The sequence below is a fragment of the Oncorhynchus mykiss genome, chromosome 1 (genome assembly GCF_057628025.1).
Source record: "Oncorhynchus mykiss isolate SJ-2025 chromosome 1, ASM5762802v1, whole genome shotgun sequence".
Taxonomy (NCBI): Eukaryota; Metazoa; Chordata; class Actinopteri; order Salmoniformes; family Salmonidae; genus Oncorhynchus; species Oncorhynchus mykiss.
In genome coordinates, this window is record NC_143022.1 from 50022515 (window position 1) to 50050399 (window position 27885).

Consider the following 27885-nt stretch of genomic DNA (forward strand, 5'->3'; position numbering starts at 1 on the left):
ACTTCCGCACTTTCATTCATTTCTGAACTTCTCGGAGTGGAAAGGAGTATACGCGTAGAGCGAGCAAGTTGAATGCAAGTTGCCGTAGGCAGTGTTTCAGAGACCCAAAGGCATTCCAGACGAGTTCAACCAACACACATCGAATTTACGTGAGTTTACTATTTCATTTGATTAATTGAATGTCCTACATTCTCATAGAAATGTATCTAGTTCTGTTAATTGTGTCCCTTCAACATTGAAAAGTATTTTGCCTTTCGCATGTTGAATTGTCATGTTGAATTCGTTCTTATGGCGCAGTTTATGTATTTTCTGATGATACAGATAATGTATAGGGCAGGCCGAGGCCGTCTCCAAAGTTCCATAGCATTCGGGGCTCAGCCCTGAAGACTAGGGTCTGAGGGGTTTGTCGTTCTGAGGGGAAAAAAATGGCTTTCTAAAATTATTTTACACGACTGGAGAGATTATTTTTTTTATATCACACAAATGATCAAAATGACAAGCGAACATTTGCATACCGAGATCAAGACAATGAACGACCAATGACTTAAAGGCAACCAATAGCATATATTCCAATGAAAAGTGGATACACAAAATTTATGCCTACAATATGAGGACATTATCTACAATTTTCCAGTTGCACTCACCTATTCAAACAAATTGTTCCCCCAGTTGTATTTTGAAAAACCTTCTAGCTACTGCCTGCTATTCATTGACAGCCACTAGTAAACAGTCAGCTGTTTTACATTTGCCTGCCGATTGACGAACTGCTGGATTCCCGACTAGACTAGGCAAATGCGCTCATAATATGGCAACACAATCTACAGCATTTTTTAAAAATCGGCTATTGGTCCTCTGTGGCTAAATTATACTGGTGTAGCATTTTCAATGATTTCATTGATTTATAGACGTGAGTCATTATATGGCATATGTATTTCAATCTATCTGCAGCACTTCCAGCACGCCTTCCTGCAGCGCTTCCATGCATGGTGCTCTCCCCATTGCCAAATAAATTAATCAACACTTCTTATTTTTAATTTAATCGATTGTGGTCAGTAACCGCATGTTGGGTTATAGTGTAGGTAGGCCTACTGTTACAATAATATTTTAAATGATCTATCACCAAGTAGACTATCCTACAATTTCGAGAATAAATTGAGTAAATTAAATCAATAGTGTTTTCAGCTATATTGTTATTGAAGGACCTTTTTTAAAACAGTACATGAATATGTCAAATGACTTGAATAGCCTATGGGAAAAGTGTACACGTGTATTCGCATTAGTAGGCTAAGTGACTGAAATGCATCAGGAAAGTTAATGATAACATTAGGGAAGCTCATCAGGTAGGCTATAGGCCTAATCTATGTGTGTAGAGAAAATTTGCATTGCTTTCAATTGCTAGACTAATGATCATGAGCACTCACCTCAATTTAGCTAACGTTTCTCCAAACGGAGATTCAGTGAAAAAAAAGATCTGACATTGATTGATTTATCAAGATGAGTTCCCATGCTTGGCTCAAAGCAGCGAAATAATACTGTCCCAATCAAAACGATGCTGGAATTATCAGTTGACCACCCATGGCAATTACTTCATATGTATTATAACCAGTGGTATAGTGCCATTTTGTTAATGTAGCCTACGGGAGCACCATTTTATTATCATTATTTAGCCATTTCTGAATGAAAGTTGGTACCGACATGAAGCCTATTGTATAAAATAAGTTTAGAATATACTTTTTTTATTTTTTATCGTAAAACACCAAATTAGGCCTACCACCTTATTAGAAAGTAGGCCATCATCATACATGAGAACATTTTCTTCATAATGCATTTGATACAAGGCTAAGTTGAACTTTGAGGGTTGCCAGATAGGACCAAAAAATGTATACATACAGTATATTTTTGTGTTATCAAGGAAGGTATTCAATTGGGGAATGAAGATAGTTGTATGATTGGAAATTATCATGCACACAAACACTAACACACATACAGTGGGGAGAACAAGTATTTGATACACTGCCGATTTTGCAGGGTTTCCTACTTACAAAGCATGTAGAGGTCTGTAATTTTTATCATAGGTACACTTCAACTGTGAGAGACGGAATCTAAAACAAAAATCCAGAAAATCATATTGTATTATTTTTAAGTAATTTGCATTTTATTGCATGACATAAGTATTTGATACATCAGAAAAGCGGAACTTAATATTTGGTACAGAAACCTTTGTTTGCAATTACAGAGATCATACGTTTCCTGTAGTTCTTGACCAGGTTTGCACACTGCAGCAGGGATTTTGGCCCACTCCTCCATACAGACCTTCTCCAGATCCTTCAGGTTTTGGGGCTGTCGCTGGGAAATACGGACTTTCAGCTCCCTCCAAAGATTTTCTATTGGGTTCAGGTCTGGAGACTGGCTAGGCCACTACTTACGGACCACTCCTTAGTTGCCCTGGCTGTGTGTTTCGGGTCGTTGTCATGCTGGAAGACCCAGCCACGACCCATCTTCAATGCTCTTACTGAGGGAAGGAGGTTGTTGGCCAAGATCTCGCGATACATGGCCCCATCCATCCTCCCCTCAATACGGTGCAGTCGTCCTGTCCCCTTTGCAGAAAAGCATCCCCAAAGAATGATGTTTCCACCTCCATGCCTCACGGTTGGGATGCTGTTCTTGGGGTTGTACTCATCCTTCTTCTTCCTCCAAACACGGCGAGTGGAGTATAGACCAAAAACCTCTATTTGCTTCTCATCAGACCACATGACCTTCTCCCATTCCTCCTCTGGATCATCCAGATGGTCATTGGCAGACTTCAGACGGGCCTGGACATGCGCTGGCTTGAGCAGGGGGACCTTGCGTGCGCTGCAGGATTTTAATCCATGACGGCGTAGTGTGTTACTAATGGTTTTCTTTGAGACTGTGGTCCCAGCTCTCTTCAGGTCATTGACCAGGTCCTGCCGTGTAGTTCTGGGCTGATCCCTCACCTTCCTCATGGTCATTGATGCCCCACGAGGTGAGATCTTGCATGGAGCCCCAGACCGAGGGTGATTGATTGTCCTCTTGAACTTCTTCCATTTTCAAATAATTGCGCCAAGTTGTTGCCTTCTCACCAAGCTGCTTGCCTATTGTCCTGTAGCCCATTCCAGCCTTGTGCAGGTCTACAATTTAACCCTGATTCCTTTCACAGTTCTCTGGTCTTGGCCATTGTGGAGAGGTTGGAGTCTGTTTGATTGAGTATGTGGACAGGTGTCTTTTATACAGGTAATGAGTTCAAACAGGTGTAGTTAATACAGGTAATGAGTGGAGAACAGGAGGGCTTCTTGAAGAAAAACGAACAGGTCTGTGAGAGTCAGAATTCTTACTGGTTGGTAGGTGATCAAATACTTATGTCATGCAATAAAATGTTAATTAATTACTTAAAAATCATACAATGTGATTTTCTGGATTTTTGTTTTAGATTCCGTCTCTCACAGTTGAAGTGTACCTATGATAAAAATTACAGACCTCTACATGTTTTGTAAGTAGGAAACACTGCCGATTTTGCAGGTTATCAAATACTTGTTCTCCCCACTGTTTACACACACTCACTTTGTTTGTGCTGTTATCGCCAACTCTTTTGTATTATTTATAATAAAATATTCTAGTTGTCATGTATTTCTTTAACTGGTTAAATGTTTGTAGTTCTCTGCTTGATTAGCTTTGGTATATTTGACATTTTTATATATAATCTGTATTTCCACTGAAGAAAGTAATAATTCCCTACTGTAAATAAATGGACACTACCTGTTATAAAACGAAAATTGCTCTCTGTAAATAGATGGTGAGAAATGCTTTAAAAGGGTTTAGTTACAACCTAAGCCTAAGATGTTAGGCAGAGCACCAGTATCCCAAAGTATTAAGCGAAAACAAGCATAGAAAACAGCATTGGCATTAACAAAAATAAAACCTGTAAGGCTGCTATTATATTTATTTCATTGACAACCTGTTTGATTAACAATATTGGGTTGTTAACATGTGGAATACAAAAAAGACAGTGTACAACACCATTGCCCAAAATGCATTGCTCCAATAAATTTCAAAAGATTGTTCTGAAGTTTGCCCAAAAAAAAGGTATTTTCCTATGAATGAAGTAGCACAAAAAAAGGTATTTTCCTATGAATGAAGTAGCACAAAAAAAGGTATTTTCCTATGAATGAAGTAGCACAAAAAAAAGTATTTTCACACATATTAAGCCACACACAACTGCACGAAATCTGCTGAAATTATTTGTATGCATATTTGCACGAATTGAGTGTGATATTGTGTTATACCAAAGCATAGACTACAGGTCAGGAATGCCATACATGCTTGTCTAAAGGTTCATATTACAATACGGAAGAGAAGAATAGATCTGCAATGTCCAACTGAGGTGGATTTGAGTTTTTTTTATTGCCTCAATAAGATTTACCAGGATAAATTAAGGTGGAAATAGGCCTATTAACATTGTTTAAAACTGAGCTTTAGGGGGATCACGTGACCCTTGAACGAGATGGCCGCATGAACTAAGAGCTCCGCACAAGTAGTTTCCAATTCCTAATCTTACCTCCACTCCAAGTTCACACTCATTTAGCTTTAGTAAGAAAAAGTCATGGCGGCTACAAAAGGCGACACTACAGGTGACATTTTTACCCGGACTCGAGTATTAGCGATGGAAAAAGCCTCCAAGAAGAAGCTAGCTTCAGAAAAAACTAGCGCCATTAGCCAGGAGCAAGAGAACCCGCTCCCCCACGAGGCACAACGAATGCCAACCTCGCACTCTGTCGAAGACATCCTTTCTGAGTTGAGATCCCAACGTACAGAACTAAACACCAAATTAGATGCCATTAACTCTCAGCTCAGTGCGATAGGGGGCAAGGTGACAATCCTGGAAAACGCTTTGCCTGACATCAACAACAAGATAACCATAAACGCGGGGCGCCTGGACGAGGCAGAGGGGCGAATCCTATCCATGGAAAACTTATTGACAGATGCCATGGAAACAATAGCATATGCTAAAAAGAAAATAGAGCATCTGGAAGAGAAAACAGAGGACCTGGAAAACAGGGGGCGAAGGAATAATTGTGTTCTATTCAATCTGGGCGAAAAAGAAGAGGGAAACATGCCACTGATCCGCTACCTGCAAGACAAACTTCCCGAGTGGCTCCAGCGCGCCCAATCACCATACGTTTCCTGAGATTCACCGACAAGGAACGAGTCCTACAGGCGGCGAAAAACAACACCATCACAGTGGGAAACGCCAAACTCGCTTTGCACCGGGACCTGTCAGCTGGAATACGCCGAAAGCGCAGAGAATTCGACGAAGTGAAGAAGTACTCCATTGACCGGGGCATCTTCGGGGGATTCAAATACCCAAACGAGCACAGGATTCTTCACCAAGGAGCCTTGCGACACTTCAAAACTCCCGAAGAGGCAAAACGTTTTTTGAAAGACAATCCTGGCCAATGAGAAACAGACCAATGACTAAATGCGATTAATGCCATTACTAAAAGAGGTAAGACGACATATAGCCGATATCCAGAGATCCACCCCCTAAATGTCATTATAGCCGTCCAATTTATATTTATTTTCCTTTAACTGAGAGGGATGGGCTGTATAGCCTAACCTAGGCCTACTAATGTTTCAGCCTACTTTTATTTCTCTGTTTTTTTTTGTTGTTGCTATTATTACCTGGGGTTCCCTATGTCCCTTGGGGGAGGCATATGTAGGCTGGGCTATTGATTTTATTTTTCTCCCCTCTTTTACTGTGGTCTGGACGAGGGCAACTGTGTTATTTACTCAATGCGGGGTGGAGAGGATGAGGCATTTCTTTGGTGGGGAGAGGGAGACGACGTGCGTTGCTAACTGTTCCCGGTTTTTGTTTTATTCGGAACACAGAATTGAGACTGAGCGGGGGGGTAATAGATCCAACGGGATGTGTCGAGTTGTTTGGGAACTCGGCTGGGGTGTTCAGAGATTATTATTTTATGTACACCATTTGTTTTCCTTTTATGTGAACGCAGCTGTAATTACTATCCACTTTTACCCAGCGATGACTTGCACTAAAGTTCGATTACTGCTCGATGACGATGACTAGTACCTTAAATCTATTGACATGGAACTGCCATGGTCTAGGGCAGGGGTGTCAAAGTCAAATGGACGGAGGGCCAAATAAAAAAATCAGCTACAAGACGAGGGCCGGACTGTTCGAATGTTCATTGAAAAAATTTTAAATGACGCATATAGTCTAGTGAACCTAATTGAACCTACTGAAAACCTACTGAAAACCTAACAAATATATTACAATATGATCAGATAAATAAAGCAATATTTTCTTATGGCTCTGTCAGTAATCTTTAATTTTCAACAGACACAAAAGACAAATTTCCTTTATATAAATATCCCCATAACATGAACATTAAATGAAAGAAACCGGTATTCAAGGCACCATCAGTAGACTATATTTTCTATTTTAGCAAAAGTGGGCTAAATTTACTTCAAAGAAAAAACAATAATAGCAATTTTCTATCATCCACTCAACTGAAATATTTTTAAAATATAATTGGATTGAAATACAAAAAAATAAAGTGCAAAAATCTATTAATCAAAAACAACACTTTGTTTAAGGAGAAGTAACATGCAGTGAAAACAAATATTACATTTTAACTTTTAAACTTGAACTGAGTAAAAACTCTAAATATGTGATTGCACAGTAATGTTCACTTGTTTGAGGTTGAGGGTGATACTTGGTGGTGTCCCATCTTTTCCACAAGTTCATCAATGTTCGGGGTAAGGCTCTGAGCTGAAGAAATCCTCAGAATTGAGTGGAGGTGTTCAGCAGTAAGTCGACTTCTGTGTGATGTTTTGTTCAGGTTCATCAAAGAAAACAGTTGTTCACACAGGTATGTGCTGCCAAACATAGACAACGTTTGAGCAGCCTGGATGCGCAGCTGGGGCATTGTGCCGGGGAGGAAACGGGCGAACTCCGCAGCACCCACTGCCGCATATTTTGCCCTCAGTGCATCATTGCATTGGAGGTCAATCAACTCCATTTGGAGGTTTGGTGGTGAGCTTTCCACGTCAACAGCAAATGGGTTACCGAGCAGTTCCAACCTGCTTTTTTGTGCTTCAAAGTCAGCAAATCGGCGTCGAAAGTCAGCGGCAAGCATACCTATTTTATCAGCCAACTGTGTGCTCGGGAACGCACTGGTAGAGAGCTTCTCTTTCATGGTCTGGCAGCTGGGAAAGTGGCTCAAATTTTCTTTCCGCATCTGCGTCTCCCACAGAGTCAGTTTGGTTTTAAATGCCTTCACTGTACTGTACATATCAGAGATGACACGATCCCGACCCTGCAGCTGCAAGTTTATTGCATTCAGATGACTCGTAATGTCACACAGAAAAGCCATTTCACACAGAAACATTTCGTCTCGGAGTTGTGTTGTCTTTCCCTTTGCTGTCCAAGAACAGACAAATCTCCTCACGAAGCTCGAAACATCTTTGAAGCACCTTTCCCTGGCTTAGCCATCGCACCTCTGTGTGATAAGGCAAATCACCATGCTCCGTTTCTAACTCCGTCAGAAATGCCTTGAACTGGCGGTGATTCAAACCTTTGGCTCTGATAAAGTTAACTGTGCGCGTGATGATGCTCATTACATGCTCCATTTTCAAGGCTTTACCGCACAACGCTTCCTGGTGTATGATACAATGATAAGCTGTCAGCTCACCTGTCGCGTTTTCCTCTTGCATCTTTTCCCGTATCTTCGCCACCAGTCCGCTCCTGTGTCCACACATCGCAGGTGCTCCGTCGGTTGTCAAACCCACGAGTTTTTCCCAAGGCAGCTCCATCTCATTTACACATCTTGACACCTCTTCATACAAATCATGCCCCGTAGTTGTGCCATGCATAGGACGTAAAGCCAAAAACTCCTCTGTCACGCTTAGGTTGGAGTCCACTCCGCGGATGAAAATTGACAACTGGGCAATGTCAGAAATGTCGGTGCTCTCATCCACAGCCAAGGAATATGCAATAAAATCTTTTCCCTTTTTCACAAGCTGCTCTTTTAGATTGATGGACAACTGGTCTACTCTCTCGGCAATGGTGTTTCTGCTCAGACTCACATTTAAAAAGAGTTGCCTTTTTTCTGGGCAAACTTCGTCACAAACTTTAATCATGCAGTTTTTGATGAAATCCCCCTCCGTAAATGGCCGGGCTGATTTAGCGATCTCTTCTGCCAAAATAAAACTGGCCTTGACAGCAGCCTGGCCTTGTGATTTGGCTTTTTTGAACAGAGCCTGTCGAGATTTGAGGCCTCGTTTTAATTCCTCTGCCTTTTGTAGCCTTTGTTCCATGTCCATATTCTTGTTTTTGTCCGCGTGTTTCGTTTCATAATGTCGTCTCAGATTATACTCTTTCAGTACCGCCACACTTTCTCCACACAGAAGACACACAGGTTTTCCAGCTACCTTCGTGAACATATACTCCGACTCCCACCTTGTTTGAAACCCCCGGTTCTCAGTATCCACCTTCCGTTTTGCCATTTTTGATGGGTATCTGAAAGTTAATTTTACTGTGATGCTGACGACTGCTGTGCCAATAAATATTGAAATGAAGCAGCCTACTGCTCGGTGCGTCACCTTTGCATTGTGGGAAATGTAGTATTGGTGCGTGTAAAAGATCTGCGGGCTGCCGGCTTGCTGCGGGCCGGTTCTAATAATAAATCAAGATCATCCCAGGGGCCGTAAAAAACCTTCTTGCGGGCCGGATGTGGCCCGCGGGCCTTGACTCTGACATATGTGGTCTAGGGCATGCAATAAAACGAAAAAAGATACTATGTGCTCTAAAAAAGGAAAAAGCAGACATTGCGCTATTACAAGAGACACACCTCTGTGATGCTGAACATGCCAAACTCTGCAGAGCTTGGGTGGGACAGGTGTATTTCTCATCTTTCAAATCAAACAGTAGAGGCACAGCCATACTTATCCATAAAAATGTTCCATTCATAATTGACAAAAACATATCTGATCCGGAGGGGAGATTTATTTTGATAACTGGGTCACTATATGGTCAACCAATTACTATATTAAACATATACGCCCCTAACACAGATACTCCTGCCTTCATGTCAAAAATTATAACCCTGTTCAATGAGCATTGTGTCTCCTTTGGCGTGGTGGCCGGAGATTTTAATTGTACCCTTAACCCAACCCTAGACAAATCATCTCAAGTCCCCACCACAAATCCTAGATCTGCAAAGATGTTAAACTCTCTTACTAAAGAGATGGGACTGATAGATATCTGGAGAGAGAATAATAGCTCATCTATGGACTACACATACTACTCTAATGTCCATAACACCTACTCCCGTATAGATTACATTTTTATCCCAAAGAGTTTCATAAATTCAGCCACATGTACAATCGGACCCATAGCACTTTCAGATCACGCCTTTGTCCACCTCTGCTTTGACCTCTGCAAAAACATCCCGAGGTCAAAGAGCTGGAAATTCAACACCTCCATGCTATCAAATGACGAGTTCCATACATTGGTAACTACATGGATAGACAACTACACACAAGACAATAAAGACTCTCCTGTTTCTCCGGCCACAATGTGGGACGCTGCTAAAGCCACACTAAGAGGTCATCTAATTGCATATGCTTCCTCTAAGAAAAAAGCAATGGAAGCACACAGGCTAGATCTTGAGAGGGAGCTGGAATGCTGTGAACAAATACATAAACAATCCCTAGACAGCACCTCCTGGAGTCATCTTAAAGCAGCCAAAGCCAAACTGAATTTGGACTACACTCGGGAGATAAAAAAAAAAAGTTTTCTTTACTAAACAGAAATACCATGAGTATAGCAATAGGCCCAGTAGATTGCTTGCTCACCAATTAAAAAAGGAGCAGTCAGAGCGTACAATCATGGCTATCCGAACAGCAGAGGACGAGGTCACATATGACCCAAAAAAGATCAATTTAACTTTTCATGATTTTTACTGCAAACTATATACCTCTGAGAGAAAACACACAGAGGCAGAACTCCACTCTTTCCTAGAGGGAATCTCGCTACCTAAACTATCAGAGACCGACCAGGAAGATCTCAACTCCCCCTTCACTCCTGAGGAGATACTGGAGGCAATTACCTCCATGCCACCTAATAAGTCCCCAGGCCCAGATGGATTCCCCAGAGAGTTCTACAAAGCTTTTTGGCCCCAGCTCAGCCCTATCTTCATGCCAATGCTGGAGGATTTTTGCAAAAACGGAGTTCTCCCAGACTCAATGCACACAGCTCGCATTACAGTGTTGCTAAAAAAGGACAAGGACCCCCTATCCTGCTCGTCCTTCCGGCCCATAAGCTTGTTGGATTTCGACTATAAAATAATTACCAAATTGCTCGCCAAAAGACTAAACACTCTTCTTCCCAAAATAATAAAAGCGGACCAAACTGGATTTATTAGAGACAGATACTCTTCTGATAACATTCGCTGTCTTTTTGATATTATTGATCAAGTAAACGCACAAAATACCCCTGTCCTGCTGGCTTCACTGGATGCTGAGAAGGCGTTTGACAGGATGGAGTGGAGCTTTCTGTTTTCAGTCTTAGAAAAGTTCAATATGGGCCCAAATTTTATTAAATGGATCATATCACTATACTCTCATCCAAATGCCATGGTGACTACTAATGGACTGAACTCTGACAGATTCCCTCTGGAACGGGGCACAAGACAAGGGTGCTCGCTGTCCCCGCTGCTCTACTTGTTGGGGGCGGAGCCTCTGGCAGAGCTGATAAGGAGCAATCCAAGTATTATGGGTGTTTCTGCAGGCGGCCTGCAGCACAAGATTTCGCTTTACGCGGATGATGTCTTGCTCTACATATCCAACCCTGAGAAATCCCTCCCTCTCATTTTAGACACAATTGCTCAGTATGGCAAGTTTTCAGGTTATAAGATCAATTTTAACAAATCCACTGCCTGCCCTCTCAATATTACACTCAGCAGCTCTATGAAGACACTTTGTCCTTTCCAATGGAAAACACAGGGGTTTCAATACCTCGGGATCTTCATAACACCAGATCTGAATAGCCTTTTTAAGGAAAATTATCTTCCACTCCTGGACCGAATCAAGAACGATCTTCAAACCTGGATCTCCCTCCCAATTAGCTTAGTAGGAAGAATTAATGTAATCCGTATGAACGTCCTCCCTAGACTGAACTACTTATTTCAGATGCTCCCATGCTATCTCCCAGTTTCCTTCTTCAAAACAACTAACCAAAGCATCACCAACTTTATATGGGGCAATAAAAAACCTAGGATCAAGTTTTCCACTCTATCGAAACCTGAATCTAAGGGTGGTCTTGCCCTTCCCTCCCTTCAATTGTACTACTGGTCTGCCCAAATCCGCAACATGCTAACATGGATCACAAACAGACAAAAGTCAACGTGGATTCAGATAGAAGCCCAATCCTGTGGTTCATTGCCCTTAAGCTCAATTATATTCATTAATAACTTTAGTGAAGTGGGCAACATAGCCAAAACCTTTGTGATTTACAGCACCCTACTAGCGTGGCGGGACTGTAAGAAATACCTGGGCATTTCCTCCCAAATATGTTCTCACTCACCTATAGTGGGCAACCCAGACTTGCCAAAAGCCCTGAGGGAGGCCAACTTTAATCTTTGGCATACTCTAGGAATCAGGACCGTTTCAGACCTATTTCATCAGAAAACCACTACACTGAAATCCTTTCAAGAGCTCTGCAGTGAATTCGATGTGCCAAGATCCTATTTTTTCAAATATCTTCAAATTAGACATGTAATTTCCTCATTTACCTCCAAGAGGAGGTTTAGAACTCAGTTGAATGAAGTTGAAACCCTTCTTGTCACAGCACAATCCATTAAAGGCAAAATATCTTACATCTATAGACTCCTTTCTGAGAAAGGAAGCTCCTCCTTTACTCCTTTGAAAATAATCTGGGAAAAGGACCTTGGTCTGACTATCAGTGATGAGTTATGGGCGGAGGTTTGCGACAGGGTATACTGCTCCTCTACCAGTGTAAAAATGAAAGAATCTAATTACAAGTTTTTGTACAAATTTTATTATACTCATTGAGACACCATAGAATGAAAACAGATATGTCTCCTAACTGTAAAAGATGTACCTCTGAAAGTGGAACCTATATGCATGTATTTTGGAGCTGTAGGGAGATTGCCAGATTCTGGCAATCTGTACATACTGCTGCACAGAAAATACTAGAGGTACAGTTTGATATGACACCGTGTATCTATCTTCTTAATGCCCAGCAGGACTTTGTTCTTGATCCTGACAGAGAAAATTTGCTTATGACTATTACATACTTTGCTAAGAAATGTATTCTTCTATTGTGGGCCTCAAATACCCCTCCTACATTTAAAATGTGGATTGACCAGATTGTTGACTTTCTTCCTCTTGAAAAGCTCACTTATGACCTCCACAAGAGACAGCCCAAGTTTGATAGACTCTGGTCTCCACTATTCAACTATATTTCAAACTGGACAGAGTGAACGGGGTGACTAGGGAAATGCGCAGATACATGTTGTGTAAGGTACTGTAAAACCTAAAAACGAACTATTGGCCCGTCGTCTCAGCGAATGCTTGAAATAGCTGGTAAGAACCTTGATAGTGCTGCTGCAAGTGTTATATGTTATTATTTTTTTTTGTGTGTTTTTATTTTAATTTAGTTTTTGAGTACGTGTGCGTATGTGTGGGTGTGTATGTATATGTGCGTATGTATGTACGTACGTATGTATGCATGTATATGTGTATGTATGTGTATATATGTGTGTATGTATGTATGTATATATGTATATATGTATATATGTATATATGTATATATATATATATATATATGCTTTTATTTGACTTTATCATTCATTTTAATTGTATTTTTATTTTTTCAAAAGTATTATTTTTTTAATTTTTAATTTTTTTAAAGCCTATCACATCTGTGAATGTGGAATGTGTTTTGTTGGTTGATTGAAAAACAAGAAAACTTAATAAACTTTAAATTGAAAAAAAAAAACTGAGCTTTAGGGTAGGCGAGGTACAGCCGAGGGAACATGAAACCATGGGGCTAAAATGGATATCCCTGAGGTTGGTTGATATCCACACACAGACTCAGAACCCTTTTAAAACAGACCCCTGGGAATGATCAGTCCAGTGGGGACGAGACTATAGCCTACTAGAATATAATATATGTACCTTCATGACTGGGGAAATCAAATAAAAAAAATCTAATCAAATGTATTTGTCACATACACATGGTTAGCAGATGTTAATGCGAGTGTAGCGAAATGCTTGTGCTTCTAGTTCCGACAATGCAGTAATAACCAAAGAGTAATCTAACTAACAATTCCAAAACTACTACCTTATACACACAAGTGTAAAGGGATAAAGAATATGTACATAGAGATATATGAATGAGTGATGGTACAGAACGGCATAGGCAAGATGCAGTAGATGGTATCGAGTACAGTATATACATATGAGATGAGTAATGTAGGGTATGTAAACAAAGTGGCATAGTTTAAAGGGGCTAGTGATACATGTATTACATTAAGATGCAGTAGATGATATAGAGTATAGTATATACATATACATATGAGATGAATAATGTAGGGTATGTAAACATTATATTAAGTAGCATTGTTTAAAGTGGCTAGTGATATATTTTCCATACATTTCCATCAATTCCCATTATTTAAGTGGCTGGAGTTGAGTCAGTATGTTGGCAGCAGCCACTCAATGTTAGTGGTGGCTGTTTAACAGTCTGATGGCCTTGAGATAGAAGCTGTTTTTCAGTCTCTCGGTCCCAGCTTTGATGCACCTGTACTGACCTCGCCTTCTGGATGATGCGTTGTGCAGACCTCACTACCCTCTGGAAAACCTTACGGTTGTGGGCGGAGCAGTTGCCGTACCAGGCGGTGATACAGCCCGACAGGATGCTCTCGATTGTGCATCTGTAGAAGTTTGTGAGTGCTTTTGAAGACAAGACAAATTTCTTCAGCCTCCTGAGGTTGAAGAGGCGCTGCTGCGCCTTCTTCACGATGCTGTCTGTGTGGGTGGACCAATTCAGTTTGTCTGTGATGTGTACGCCGAGGAACTTAAAACTTACTACCCTCTCCACTACTGTCCCATCGATGTGGATAGGGGGGGTGCTCCCTCTGCTGTTTCCTGAAGTCCACAATCATCTCCTTAGTTTTTGTTGACGTTGAGTGTGAGGTTATTTTCCTGACACCACACTCCGAGGGCCCTCACGTCCTCCCTGTAGGCCGTCTCGTCGTTGTTGGTAATCAAGCCTACCACTGTAGTGTCGTCCGCAAACTTGATGATTGAGTTGGAGGCGTGCGTGGCCACGCAGTCGTGGGTGAACAGGGAGTACAGGAGAGGGCTCAGAACGCACCCTTGTGGGGCCCCAGTGTTGAGGATCAGCGGGCTGGAGATGTTGTTACCTACCCTCACCACCTGGGGGCGGCCCGTCAGGAAGTCCAGTACCCAGTTGCACAGGGCGGGGTCGAGACCCAGGGTCTCGAGCTTGATGACGAGTTTGGAGGGTACTATGGTGTTAAATGCTGAGCTGTAGTCGATGAACAGCATTCTCACATAGGTATTCCTCTTGTCCAGATGGGTTAGGGCAGTGTGGTTGAGATTGCATCGTCTGTGGACCTATTTGGGCGGTAAGCAAATTGGAGTAGGTCTAGGGTGTCAGGTAGGGTGGAGGTGATATGGTCCTTGACTAGTCTCTCAAAGCACTTCATGATGACGGAAGTGAGTGCTACGGGGTGGTAGTCGTTTAGCTCAGTTACCTTAGCTTTCTTGGGAACAGGAACAATGGTGGCCCTCTTGAAGCATGTGGGAACAGCAGACTGGTATAAGGATTGATTGAATATGTCCGTAAACACACCAGCCAGCTGGTCTGCGCATGCTCTGAGGGCGCGGCTGGGGATGCCGTCTGGGCCTGCAGCCTTGCGAGGGTTAACACGTTTAAATGTTTTACTCACGTCGGCTGCAGTGAAGGAGAGTCCGCATGTTTTGGTTGCGGGCTGTGTCAGTGACACAGTATTGTCCTCAATGCGGGCAAAAAAGTTATTTAGTCTGCCTGGGAGCAAGACATCCTGGTCCGTGACGGGGCTGGTTTTCTTTTTGTAATCTGTGATTGACTGTAGACCCTGCCACATACCTCTTGTGTCTGTGCCATTGAATTGTGAATCTACTTTGTCTCTATACTGTCTCTATGCTTAGCTTGTTTGATTGCCTTAGCTACACTGTTTGTATTCGGTCGTGTTTCCGGTCACCTTGCCCTGATTAAAGCAGTGGTTCGTGCTTTCAGTTTCACACGAATGCTGACATAAATCTACGGTTTCTGTTTTGGGAATGTTTTAATCGTTGCTATGGGAACGACATATTCAATGCACATTCTAATGAACTCGCTCACCGAATCAGCGTATTCGTCAATGTTGTTGTTTGACGCAATACGGAACATATCCCAGTCCAGGTGATGGAAGCAGTCTTGGAGCTCGGAATCAGATTGGTCGGACCAGCGTTGAACAGACCTCAGCGCGGGAGCTTCTTGTTTTAGCTTCTGTCTGTAGGCAGGGAGCAACAAAATGGAGTCGTGGTCAGCTTTTCCGAAAGGAGGGCGGGGGAGGGCCTTATATGCGTCGCGGAAGTTAGAATAACAATGATCCAGGGTTTTACCAGCCCTGGTTGCGCAATTGATATGCTGATACAATTTAGGGAGTCTTGTTTTCAGATTAGCCTTGTTAAAATCCCCAGCTACAATGAATGCAGCTTCAGGATATGTGGTTTCCAGTTTGCAAAGAGTCAAATAAAGTTCGTTCAGAGCCATCGATGTGTCTGCTTGGGGGGGAATATACAGTGCCTTGCGAAAGTATTCGGCCCCCTTGAACTTTGCGACCTTTTGCCACATTTCAGGCTTCAAACATAAAGATATAAAACTGTATTTTTTTGTGAAGAATCAACAACAAGTGGGACACAATCATGAAGTGGAACGACATTTATTGGATATTTCAACCTTTTTTAAAAAATCAAAAACTGAAAAATTGGGCGTGCAAAATTATTCAGCCCCCTTAAGTTAATACTTTGTAGCGCCGCCTTTTGCTGCGATTACAGCTGTAAGTCGCTTGGGGTATGTCTATCAGTTTTGCACATCGAGAGACTGACATTTTTCCCATTCCTCCTTGCAAAACAGCTCGAGCTCAGTGAGGTTGGATGGAGAGCATTTGTGAACAGCAGTTTTCAGTTCTTTCCACAGATTCTCGATTGGATTCAGGTCTGGACTTTGACTTGGCCATTCTAACACCTGGATATGTTTATTATTGAACCATTCCATTGTAGATTTTGCTTTATGTTTTGGATCATTGTCTTGTTGGAAGACAAATCTCCGTCCCAGTCTCAGGTCTTTTGCAGACTCCATCAGGTTTTCTTCCAGAATGGTCCTGTATTTGGCTCCATCCATCTTCCCATCAATTTTAACCATCTTCCCTGTCCCTGCTGAAGAAAAGCAGGCCCAAACCATGATGCTGCCACCACCATGTTTGACAGTGGGTATGGTGTGTTCATCTGACCAGAGCACCTTCTTCCACATGTTTGGTGTGTCTCCCAGGTGGCTTGTGGCAAACTTTAAACAACACTTTTTATGGATATCTTTAAGAAATGGCTTTCTTCTTGCCACTCTTCCATAAAGGCCAGATTTGTGCAATATACGACTGATTGTTGTCCTATGGACAGAGTCTCCCACCTCAGCTGTAGATCTCTGCAGTTCATCCATAGTGATCATGGGCCTCTTGGCTGCATCTCTGATCAGTCTTCTCCTTGTATGAACTGAAAGTTTAGAGGGACGGCCAGGTCTTGGTAGATTTGCAGTGGGCTGATACTCCTTCCATTTCAATATTATCACTTGCACAGTGCTCCTTGGGATGTTTAAAGCTTGGGAAATCTTTTTGTATCCAAATCTGGCTTTAAACTTCTTCACAACAGTATCTCGGACCTGCCTGGTGTGTTCCTTGTTCTTCATGATGCTCTCTGCGCTTTTAACGGACCTCTGAGACTATCACAGTGCAGGTGCATTTATACGGAGACTTGATTACACACAGGTGGATTGTATTTATCATCATTAGTCATTTAGGTCAACATTGGATCATTCAGAGATCCTCACTGAACTTCTGGAGAGAGTTTGCTGCACTGAAAGTAAAGGGGCTGAATAATTTTGCACGCCCAATTTTTCAGTTTTTGATTTGTTAAAAAAGTTTGAAATATCCAATAAATGTCGTTCCACTTCATGATTGTGTCCCACTTGTTGTTGATTCGTCACAAAAAAATACAGTTTTATATCTTTATGTTTGAAGCCTGAAATGTGGCAAAAGGTCACAAAGTTCAAGGGGGCCGAATACTTTCGCAAGGTGTTTTATAATCGAAGAGAATTCCCTTGGTAGATAATGCGGTCGACATTTGATTGTGAGGAATTCTAAATCAGGTGAACAGAAGGACTTGAGTTCCTGTATGTTGTTGTGACCACACCACGTCTCGTTAACCATACGCCCCCGCCCCTCTTTTTACTGTAGTATGATCTAAAATAAAGACGCACGACAACGAGGTTCTAGCTCCAGCCTGTTTATTAACCTAACCCTTGCATGTCCTACATAGGTACGGATACCCCCAAGGGACATCCTACTACATCTTCCCCTCTCCCATGAACAAGAACTCAACATGCATAACCACTGAAGCATAACTGAAATGCAATATGGAAACCAGTATTATTCTCTAACATGCTACTTCCCATCCTGAAACAGTATGAAAGCATTAAATCACACAGTATGAACATTAACTTAGGTAGTCTCTTTTTGCTGGGTATGTTCCCCAGCAGTATGTTTTCTCTTCACGTAACATAGTCTTTCAGCCACTCTGGTGGCTTCACATCCCTTTTTGGGCGCGCTTTTGGCTCTGTGAGCATTCTCTCTCCTTCACCCTCTTTTTGTGCATTTTCTGTGGCCTCGGTCTGTGTGGCTGGTAGATCTGGAAGAGCTCTGAGGTGTGTTTTGTACCTTCGTACCTCTTCTGAGCCTGTGTCCACCACATAGGAGTGTGGGGCATCCGCTTTCCTCAGCACTATTGCTGGTGTCTTTGAGTTTGTAATCCACACGCGTTGACCTTCGGTCAGCTCTGGCCTCTCCTTAGCATGGTGTCTCAGATTAAAGTCTCCAGTTTGCGTTTGTTTCAGACGTTTGTCCCTCTCAGCGAAGGCCTTTCTGTTAGGCCATCGGGGTTTAAGCTGAGCCGGCGAGACAGGCAATGGGGAACGCAGCCTCCTGCCCATCAGGAGCTCGGCAGGCGACGGCTCATGATGCAGTGGTGTAACTCTGTAAGCTAACAGAGCCCTGCATGGACCCTTGTTCTTTTTCAGCAGTCCCTTGACTGTTTTCACAGCTCTCTCTGCCTCACCATTACTCTATGCATGGTAGGGGCTACTGGTCACATGTATGAAGTCATATTCTGCGGCAAAAGCAGAAAAGGAGCTCGCAGAGAACTGGGGAGCGTTATCTGTAACCAGGACCTCAGCGACCCCTTGCCTGGAAAAAATTGACTTTAATCCATTGATAACACCAGCTGATGTGGTTATGGGTGTCTTTGCTATTTCTTATTTTTTTAATTTAAAAAAACATTTTTACCCCTTTTTCGTGGTATCTAATTGTTGTAGTAGCTACTATCTTGTCTCATCACTACAACTCCCGTACGGGCTCGGGAGAGACGAAGGTTGAAAGTCATGCGTCCTCCGATACACAACCCAACCAAGCCGCACTGCTTCTTAACACAGCACACATCTAACCCGGAAGCCAGCCGCACCAATGCGCCGGAGGAAACACCGTGCACCTGGCCACCTTGGTTAGCGTACACTGCGCCCAGCCCGCCACAGGAGTCGCTGGTGCGCGATGAGACAAGGACACCCCTACTGACCAAGCCCTCCCTAACCCAGGCGACGCTAGGCCAATTGTGCGTCGCCCCATGGACCTCCCGGTCGCGGCCGGTTACGACAGAGCCTGGGCGCGAACCCAGGGACTCTGATGGCACAGCTGGCGCTGCAGTACAGCGCCCTTAACCACTGCGCCACCCGGGAGGCCGTCTTTGCTATTTCAATGTATCTTGAGTAGTAATCTACCACTAGCAGATAAGTGTCATTTCTCCAATAGAACATATCCGCCCCTACCTTTTGCCATGGCGATTTTGGCAGCTCCGTTGCCATCATTGGCTCCGGATGACAAGGTTGACATTTTGTACAGACCTCACACTGGGCCACTAGCTTGGCAATCTGAGTACTCAGACAACGCCACTGACTGTTGAGCCCTCAGTCTGCATTTGGTTATCCCCATGTGTCCATCATGCACTCTGTCTAGCATTTCTGGTTGTAGAGTCTCTGGGATAACTATCCGTTGTCCTTTCATGAGAAGGTCTCCATTACAGTGGAAGTCACTTTGGTGCACCCAATAGGGCTTCAGCAGCTGAGGCAGTTCCTCCTGCCTGGGCCATCCCTTTTTGCACTGCTGCACTATCTGTTGGTAGATGTGGTCTCGTTGTTGCTCCTCTGCAATCTGCTGCAGTTTGGTCTGAGATGCAGGTAGACTGTCCCTTATTGCATTAATGGACACCTGTACCTCACCCTCTAGACATTGCTCCTCCTCTGATAATGGACGCTTAATTGGGGCCCTGGAGAGTGCATCTGCTGTGATCAGTGCCTTCCCTGGCACATACACCATCTTGTAGGTGAACCTCAGTAATCTGAGGCGGAAGCGCAGAACTCTGGGAGGCAAGTCGTCCAGTGCTTTTTTCCCTAACAGAGCCAACAGTGGTTTGTGGTCAGTCTCTGCTGTAAACTGCCGCCCAATAAGGTATTGGCTGAGCCTTTCAAATGCGATAGCCAACGCCTCCAACGCCTCCTTCTCCACTTGAGCATATCTTTGCTCTGTGTCGGATAAGCTTCGGGAGATGTATGCTATTGGACGCCACTCCATGTTGTCCTGCATCTGTGTGAGGATCGCCCCTAGCCCAAAGGATGATGCATCTGCTGATACTTTTGTCTTAGCGTGGGGACGGTACTGGGCCAGCACTCTCTGTGAGGCCAGATCTCCTTTGATTTTGTCAAACGCTACCTGTTGCATGTGACCCCATGACCAGTCATTCTCTTTGGCTAGTAAGTCTCTCAGAGGTTTGGTTGTATCTGAGAACTGTGGGAGGAACTTACCCACATATGTGGCCATGCCTAAGAAGGTCCTGACTTCAGCCACATTCTGGGGTGTGGGCATATCTGTGATGGCGCTGATCTTCTCTGGGTCCGGCTCTATTCCAGCTGCACTGATTTTGTGTCCCAAGAACAAGACCTCTGATTGTGCAAAAGTGCATTTTTCATTTAGTGTCAGGTCAGTCTCCTGGAGTCGGGTCAGAACTGCTGTGAGCCTTACATCATGTTCTGCTCTGTCCCTTTCGCACACGAGCACATCGTCCGCGTGGGCTATGACGCCACTCAGCCCATCCAACAGCTGGGACATGCGTCTTTGGAAATGCTCAAGACCGGAAGCGATTCCAAATGGCAAAACATTAAAACAGTAACGGCCAAACGGTGTTATAAACGTTGTGAGCGCCCTACTCTCTGATGACGGCGGTATCTTCCAGAAACCTGAGCGGGCATCCAGCTTTGTGAAGACTTGTGAGCCATCCAACTGAGCCAGTGACTGCTCCACTGATGGTAAGATGTGTCTCTCTCTGCAGAGTGCCTCATTCAATTTAGTCATGTCCACACAGATCCTTATTTCCCCATTGGCTTTTGGGACCACCACCATCCCTGCACACCAGTCTGTGGGACTCTCTATTTTAGACACCGCCCCAATTTCTTCCATCCTCCCCAACTCTTCCTTTACTCTGGCCAATAAAGGGATAGGCACCCGGCGGGGGGTGGTAAGGGCATAGGGGACAGCATCCTCTTTCAGGCAAATTTTGTAGTCACCTTCTATCCTTCCTAGACCAGAAAACACTTTTGGGAATTTATTTTTGAAAACCTCACCTGGGTCCTCCAGTTCGCTCACTCTCTCAATGAGTTGCAATGCTTCAATTGCTGGCAGCCCCAGCAACGGTCTGGCTAGAGAGTCAATGACGAAGACAGGCTGGATGGCACTTTCGTTTTTACTCTCCAGTTTAATCACCAAGTGCCCTACCACTGGTAAAATGTTATTACTGGGCCCATACAGTTTTTTTGTTTGTAGAGAGCAAAGGGCCATCTCTGCTATAGCTATACAGCCTAGTTGGGATAGCTGTCACTGCTGCCCCAGTGTCTAGTTTAAATGACACAACCTCCCCATTGAGTTTAGTGTCTGAATGCCAGCCAGTATTGTTTCCCTTTACTTCTCCCAGAAAGATGCTGTCCTGCTGTACCTCCTCTGAGACCTCATGCATTTGCTTTAATCGACAGACAGCTGAAAAGTGTCCTCTCCTGTGACATTTCTTGCATTCCGCATCCTTTGCTGGGCAATCTTTCCATCTGTGGAAAGGGGATTTCCCACATTTGCGACAAACATTTGAACTAGCTACTGGTGCTGTCTGTGATTGTTTTCTCCACGTCTGTCTCTGTTCTGTGTTCCCCTCTGTTTTTTTTAGCTCTGTATGAAAATGCATGTATTTCCTCACTCTCTTCGTTCTACAAGGAGCTGCTGTCGCGCAGTATCGTCTGCTGTCTTTTTACTGTCTCACTCTGCCTAACCTGGTTTACAGCTTTGGACAAGGTAAGCTGGGAATCCAATCTCGGATCAGCTCTTCCCTGAGCACGCCAAACTGACAATGTTCTGCTAGTTTGTGAACAGCTGTGATAAAACTGTCCGTGGTTTCACCCTGCTGCTGTTTGCGCACATTAAACCTAGCTCTCTCAAAAATAATGTTGTGTCTCCCTACAAAATGCATTTCAAAACAGTCTTTAACGGCACTGTAGTTAAGTTTCTCTTCCTCGGTCAACGTAGAAGCATTTAATATATCCTCGGCTTCATCACCCATAGAGTAGATCAGTGTATTAAACTTGAAATGACTCATTTTTCACATTTTAAGCCTGATGCTACCCTGTACCTTTCAAAGCGCCTGATCCATTTTGGCCAGTTTTGAATGTCCATACAAACAAAATTCTCCGGGGGACTAATGCGAAATCCGTCAGCACTAGCCACTGGCCTGCGCCAGAGCCCGTTGAACTTGGAGTCACAAACCCTGAAATCCCGCCAGCTTCTTCCTCTTGCAACATGTTGCTTAGTTAGCAGTAGCTTAGTCCTTGCTCGTTAGCTAGCAAAATAATGATATGCTCCGTTTTATCTCCAACACTGTGCCCTCCCTGCTTTGAAACAGCCTGAATGTATGATTTACTTGGTACCTCCTTCACGTTTATGTGAATTTTAAAACCACTTCTGACACCATGTAGTATGATCTAAAATAAAGACGCGCGACAACGTGGTTCTAGCTCCAGCCTGTTTATTAACCTAACCCTTGCATGTCCTACATAGGTACGGATACCCCCAAGGGACATCCTACTACACTTACCAGAAAGATGTTTGTTTCTGTCGGCGCGATGCGTGAAGATTCCGTTAGCGTCTCTCGATTGAGCCATGTTTCCGTGAAGCAAAGAACGTTAGTCTCTGATGTCCCTCTGGAATGCTACCCTTGCTCGGATTTCATCAACCTTGTTGTCAAGAGACTGGACATTGGCGAGAAGTATGCTAGGGAGTGGTGCGTGATGTGCACGTCTCCAGAGCCTGACCAGAATCATTGTTGTGTTGTCAAAATATTTGTAACCCCACACCCCTAGATCCACCTGCTCAGTACTCTTGAGGATATTAGATTGATGAACGGCAGCAATGGTTTACATAATGTTTAGACTAAATGTTTTTTTTTTTTTAATTTGCAGATACTCCACAGAAACATTCAAACATGAATGGATCGATACTTCCAAGTAAGTCAACAATGTGTTTTGAGTTTTAGTCATATATAGATTACTGAAAGTGAGAAACCGTTAACAAGACCATGAATGGGTGTTTGTACTGTAGTGACATCCACATGCGTGAACCCTTGATTTTTATTTTTGCAGTCTGCCTGGCTCTATGTCTGGCTGGCTGGGCTGTATCTGGCACTTCTATTGAAGGTGAGCTGTTCTCATGCCTGCCATGCATGTGTTCAGTATGGCGTAAACATTAAATTAATACTGTACCTTGTTTTATACACTCTAAATAAGTCACTTCCCCCGGATTGTCACAGTTTCACAAAGTATTTTCACAAAGTATTGGTGCTGAAACACGGATCAGTCAGTGAAAGTTTCAAAGTGAAATATGAAAGTGGTGACAACTTGATCTCACCATTTAATTTGAGCATTTTCATTCCATAAAAATAATTCCTATATTCGTATATTAAAGCACAGTGAGTATGTATAGTATAGTACTGTATAGTCGTGTTTTGACCCAAGTGTAGTAACTGATATTTCATATTGTCTGGGGGCTCTGTTTAACTAGCTCTCTTCTTCCTGTTGTATTCTCACTTGCAGCTCAGAAGACCTCCTCTGTCTGTTACCTCTGTAACGATACTCAATGCCCAAATATTGAGTCTGTTTATGACCATTTGACGACTAATTCGACCCTGTGGTCACGAGGTGAAGTGGCTAAGCTGCCTCCCTGTCCCACAACCTCCCCTCCACCATCTGGAAAATGCTTGTTGTGTGTTGAGAGCCAGGAGGTCTATGCTGTGTGTGACTCAAAGATCATCAAGCCAGCCTTTGAGGGCCAAGGCAGCTCCATGCCTGTCATCGAAGCCAGTGAGTTTCTGTGAGGACCCATGACAGTACAACCTGGGGAAGAGGATAGATAGTCAACAGAGGGAACAAACTAAGCAGATTTCTGGAAAATCGTAATAGGTGTGAATTATTAATGCTAAGGGGCTGTTGGAAGTTGTAGTTTATTATAGAGCATGACGTGATGCTTTAGAGCAGTGTCTCAAACCAGTCACTGCTATGAGCATTTCCCAGCACATCTCTCTGTTGTTGTAGGGAATCATTCCTGTAGTGTCATTACAGATTGTCCCAGCATTGTTTCAACTAATCGTTCCTGTACTGTCATTACAGATTGCACCGGCATTGTTTCAACTGATCAGACGGGTGAGTTCCATTCAATATTCAAACTCTATTTCAAACAAAACATCTTATGGTAATGTTACATTACAAGAGCAAATTCCATAACAGAGATCAGCAGTCTGGGTATTCTATATGTGTTTTGTCTTAAACAGACGGAGGTTCAGCTTGGAGTCCTGGTGAGTGCAGAAACCCACAGAACAGCAATGCTCAGCTCAAGATCGTGTGCACCAAGAATAAAAGAGAGAAACTGAGTTCTTGCTCGTGTGTGTGATAGAGACTTCGTTGTTGTTCATCAAGGAAATTCCAAAAATCTGATCTGAAGATAGTAGTAGTGTTTAACAGTGTTAGAAGATGATCATTTGTTTTCTTTGTCCTTCAACTGCTCCCCCTGTCCTCCTCTCCCACACACAGATCCAATTGCCCCCACAATGACCCCTGAGGGCACTGGCAGGTTATCCAAGGAAACAAGAATCACTATTGTGTCAATCCTATTTGCTTTCTCCGTCATCTTCATACTCATTGTTGTTTTGCGCAGAAGAACCAGATCAAGTAAGCGGGGGGAGGGGGGGGGAGCTGTGTGACTGAAATATACAGTGCCTTCGTAGAGTATTCAGACCCCTTGACTTTTTCCGCATTTAGTTACGTTACAGTTTATATAGTTAGTTACGTTTATATATAAAAATCAGCAATCTACACACAATACCCCATAATGATGAAGCAAAAACAGGTTTTAAAATGTTTTGCAAGTTCAAAAACAGAAATACCTTATTTACATAAGTATTCAGACCCTTTATGAAACTCGAAATGCAGCTCAGATCCATCCTGTTTCCATTGATCATCCTTGGAGATGTTTCTTCAACTTAATTGGAGTCCACTTGTCGTAAATGCAATTGTTTGGACATGATTTGGAAAGGCACACACCTGTCTATATACAGTCCCACAGTTGACAGTGCATGTCTGTACAAAAACCAAGCCATGAGGTCGAAGGAATTATCCGTAGAGCTCCGAGACATGATTGTGTTGAGGCACAGATATGGGGAAGGGTACCAAAATATTTCTACAGCATTGAAGATCTCCAAGAACACAGTGGCTTCCATCATTCTTAAATGGAAGAAGTTTGGAACCTCCAAGACTTCCTAGATCTGGCCCCCTGGCCAAACTGAGCAATCAGGGGAGAAGGCCCTTGGTCAGGGAGGTGTCCAAGAACCCCTGAGCTGACAAGGTACAAATCTGTCGTTCTGCCCCTGAACAGGCAGTTAACCCACTGTTCCTAGGCCGTCATTGAAAATAAGAATTTGTTCTTAACTGACTTGCCTAGTTAAATAAAGGTTTTAAAAATAAACATTTAAAAACCAGATGGCCACTCTGACAGAGCTCTAGAGTTCCTCTGTGGAAATGGGAGAAACTTCCAGAAGGTCAACCATCTCTGCAGCACTCCACTAAACAGGCTTTTATTTTAAACTGGCCAGACGGAAGCCACTCCTCAGTAAAAGGCACATGACAACCCGCTTGGAGTTTTCCAAAAGGCACCTAAAGACTTTCAATGTCACGCCTGCTCCCGCTCTTCCCCCTGGCGCTCGAGGGCGCCATGCTCCCCAGCATTACGCACTCCTGCCACAATCATTATGCACACCTGCCTTCCCCCGTCACGCGCATCAGTGATTATTGGACTCACCTGGACTCAATCACCTCTGTCATTACCTCCCCTATATCTGTCTGTTCCCCCGCTTTGTTCCACGCTTCAGCGTTGATTGTCACTTTTTCTCCCCAATTTCGTGTTATCCAGTTGTTTAGTAGCTACTATCTTGTCTCATCGCTACAACTCCCGTACGGGCTCGGGAGAGACGAAGGTTGAAAGTCATGCGTCCTCCGATACACAACCCAACCAAGCCGCACTGCTTATCACAGCGCCATCCAACCCGGAAGCCAGCCGCACCAATGCGCCGGAGGAAACACCGTGCACCTGGCAACCTTGGTTAGCGCACACTGCGCCCGGCCCGCCACGGGAGTCGCTGGTGCGCGATGAGACAAGGATTTCCCTACCGGCCAAATCCTCCCTAACCCGGGCGATGCTAGGCCAATTGTGCGTCGCCCCACGGACCTCCCGGTCGCAGCCGGTTACGACAGAGCCTTGGCGCGAACCCAGAGTCTCTGGTGGCACAGCTGGCGCTGCAGTAGAGCACCCTTAACCACTGCGCCACCCGGGAGGCCCAGCATTGATTATTATATGTCCTTGTATACCCGTGTGCTGATGCTGTTCCTGTCTTGGTCCATGTCTGTTCCGATTAAATGTTTGACTAACCGTACCTGCTTCTCTACTCCAGTGTCGGTTCTTACACTCAGACCATGTGAAACAAGATTCTCTGGTCTGATGAAACCAAGATTGAACTCTTTGGCCTGAATGCCAAGCATCACGTCTGGAGGAAACCTGTTACCATCCCTAAGGTGAAGCATGGTGGTGGCAGCATGCTTTGGGGATGTTTTTCAGCGGCAAGGACTGGGAGACTAGTTAGGATCGAGGCAAAATTGAACAGAGCTATCCTACAGAGATATCCTTGATGAAAACCTGCTCCAGAGTGCTCAGGACCTCAGACTGGGGCGAATGTTCACCTAAGCACACAGCCAAGACAACGCATGAGTGGCTTTGGGACAAGTCTCTGAATGTTCTTGAGTGGCCCAACCAGAGCCCAGACTTATACCCAATCTAACAGCTCTGGAGAGACCTGAAAATAGCTGTGCAGCAACGCTCCCCATCCAACCTGAGAGAGCTTGAGAGGATCTGCAGAGAGAGACTCCTCAAATACAGGTGTGCCAAGCTTGTAGCGTCATACCCAAGAAGACTATGCTGTAATCACTGCCAAACATGCTTCAACAAAGTACTGAGTAAAGGGTCTGAATACTTACATAAATGTAATATTACTTTTTTAAATAAATTAGCAAAATTCTCTAAAAGCCTGTTTTTGCTTTGTCATTATGGGGTATTGTGTGTAGATTGATGAGAAAAATTCTGTAACATAACAAAATGTGGAAAAAGTCAAGGGGTCTGAATACTTTCCGAAGGCACTGTACAGTATATTATCATTGAAGTGCTCTCTTTTGGCAGATGTATTTGAATGGTCTTTTTTTGTTGTGCTCGTCTTCACAGGTGTTGTCTGGTGTCCACATCAGATATCCACTTCAGAAGTCCACTCAGAGCAGCACCAGACCCAGTTAAAGTTATTAAAGAGAAAGGTTGATATTGTGTAAGACAAGGATAAGAGGAAGTGATGGACCTGAATGTTGTCTACTTCCTGGCTATGGTTTAACTTGAGGAAACAGTAAGCTCTGTTAGAAAGGTTGTTACATTTTGATAGCTTTTACTCTGCACTTTTGCAGCAGGGTACATGAGTGTCTTGGGATTCCTAGGGCCTGGAAGTAAAGTCAGGGAGAGATCTCAGTGCCAGACCTACACAGAGGGTCCTGCCATTTTAAACCACATACTTTTTGATTCGCCAAGTTTGCGTGTTTTGCACGTCTATATGGTTGATTGAAACATATGGAGTTAATAATTACGTTATGTTTTATTTATATTAATGTATTTTTATTATTGATAGTGTTTACAAGGTACTGTAATTGCAAGTGCTTCTCATCGTATGTGCGCTTCCCTTGTCTAATGTCAGAATAAACAACACCAAAGAACTGGGATCACT

The 27885-nt window shown here is 43.6% G+C and overlaps 2 long non-coding RNA genes across 2 annotated transcripts; both read left to right on the top strand.

Moving 5' to 3' along the window:
• LOC118964788 (uncharacterized) lies at positions 1-24304 on the top strand. Its single transcript, XR_016495492.1, has 5 exons — positions 1-149; positions 22985-23029; positions 23165-23218; positions 23615-23881; positions 24188-24304. It is a non-coding gene; the product is annotated as an uncharacterized LOC118964788 (long non-coding RNA).
• Positions 24305-27880, top strand: LOC149985551 (uncharacterized). The gene is made up of 3 exons (XR_016495493.1): positions 24305-24372; positions 24608-24745; positions 27342-27880. It is a non-coding gene; the product is annotated as an uncharacterized LOC149985551 (long non-coding RNA).
• Positions 27881-27885: the final 5 nt, after the last annotated feature.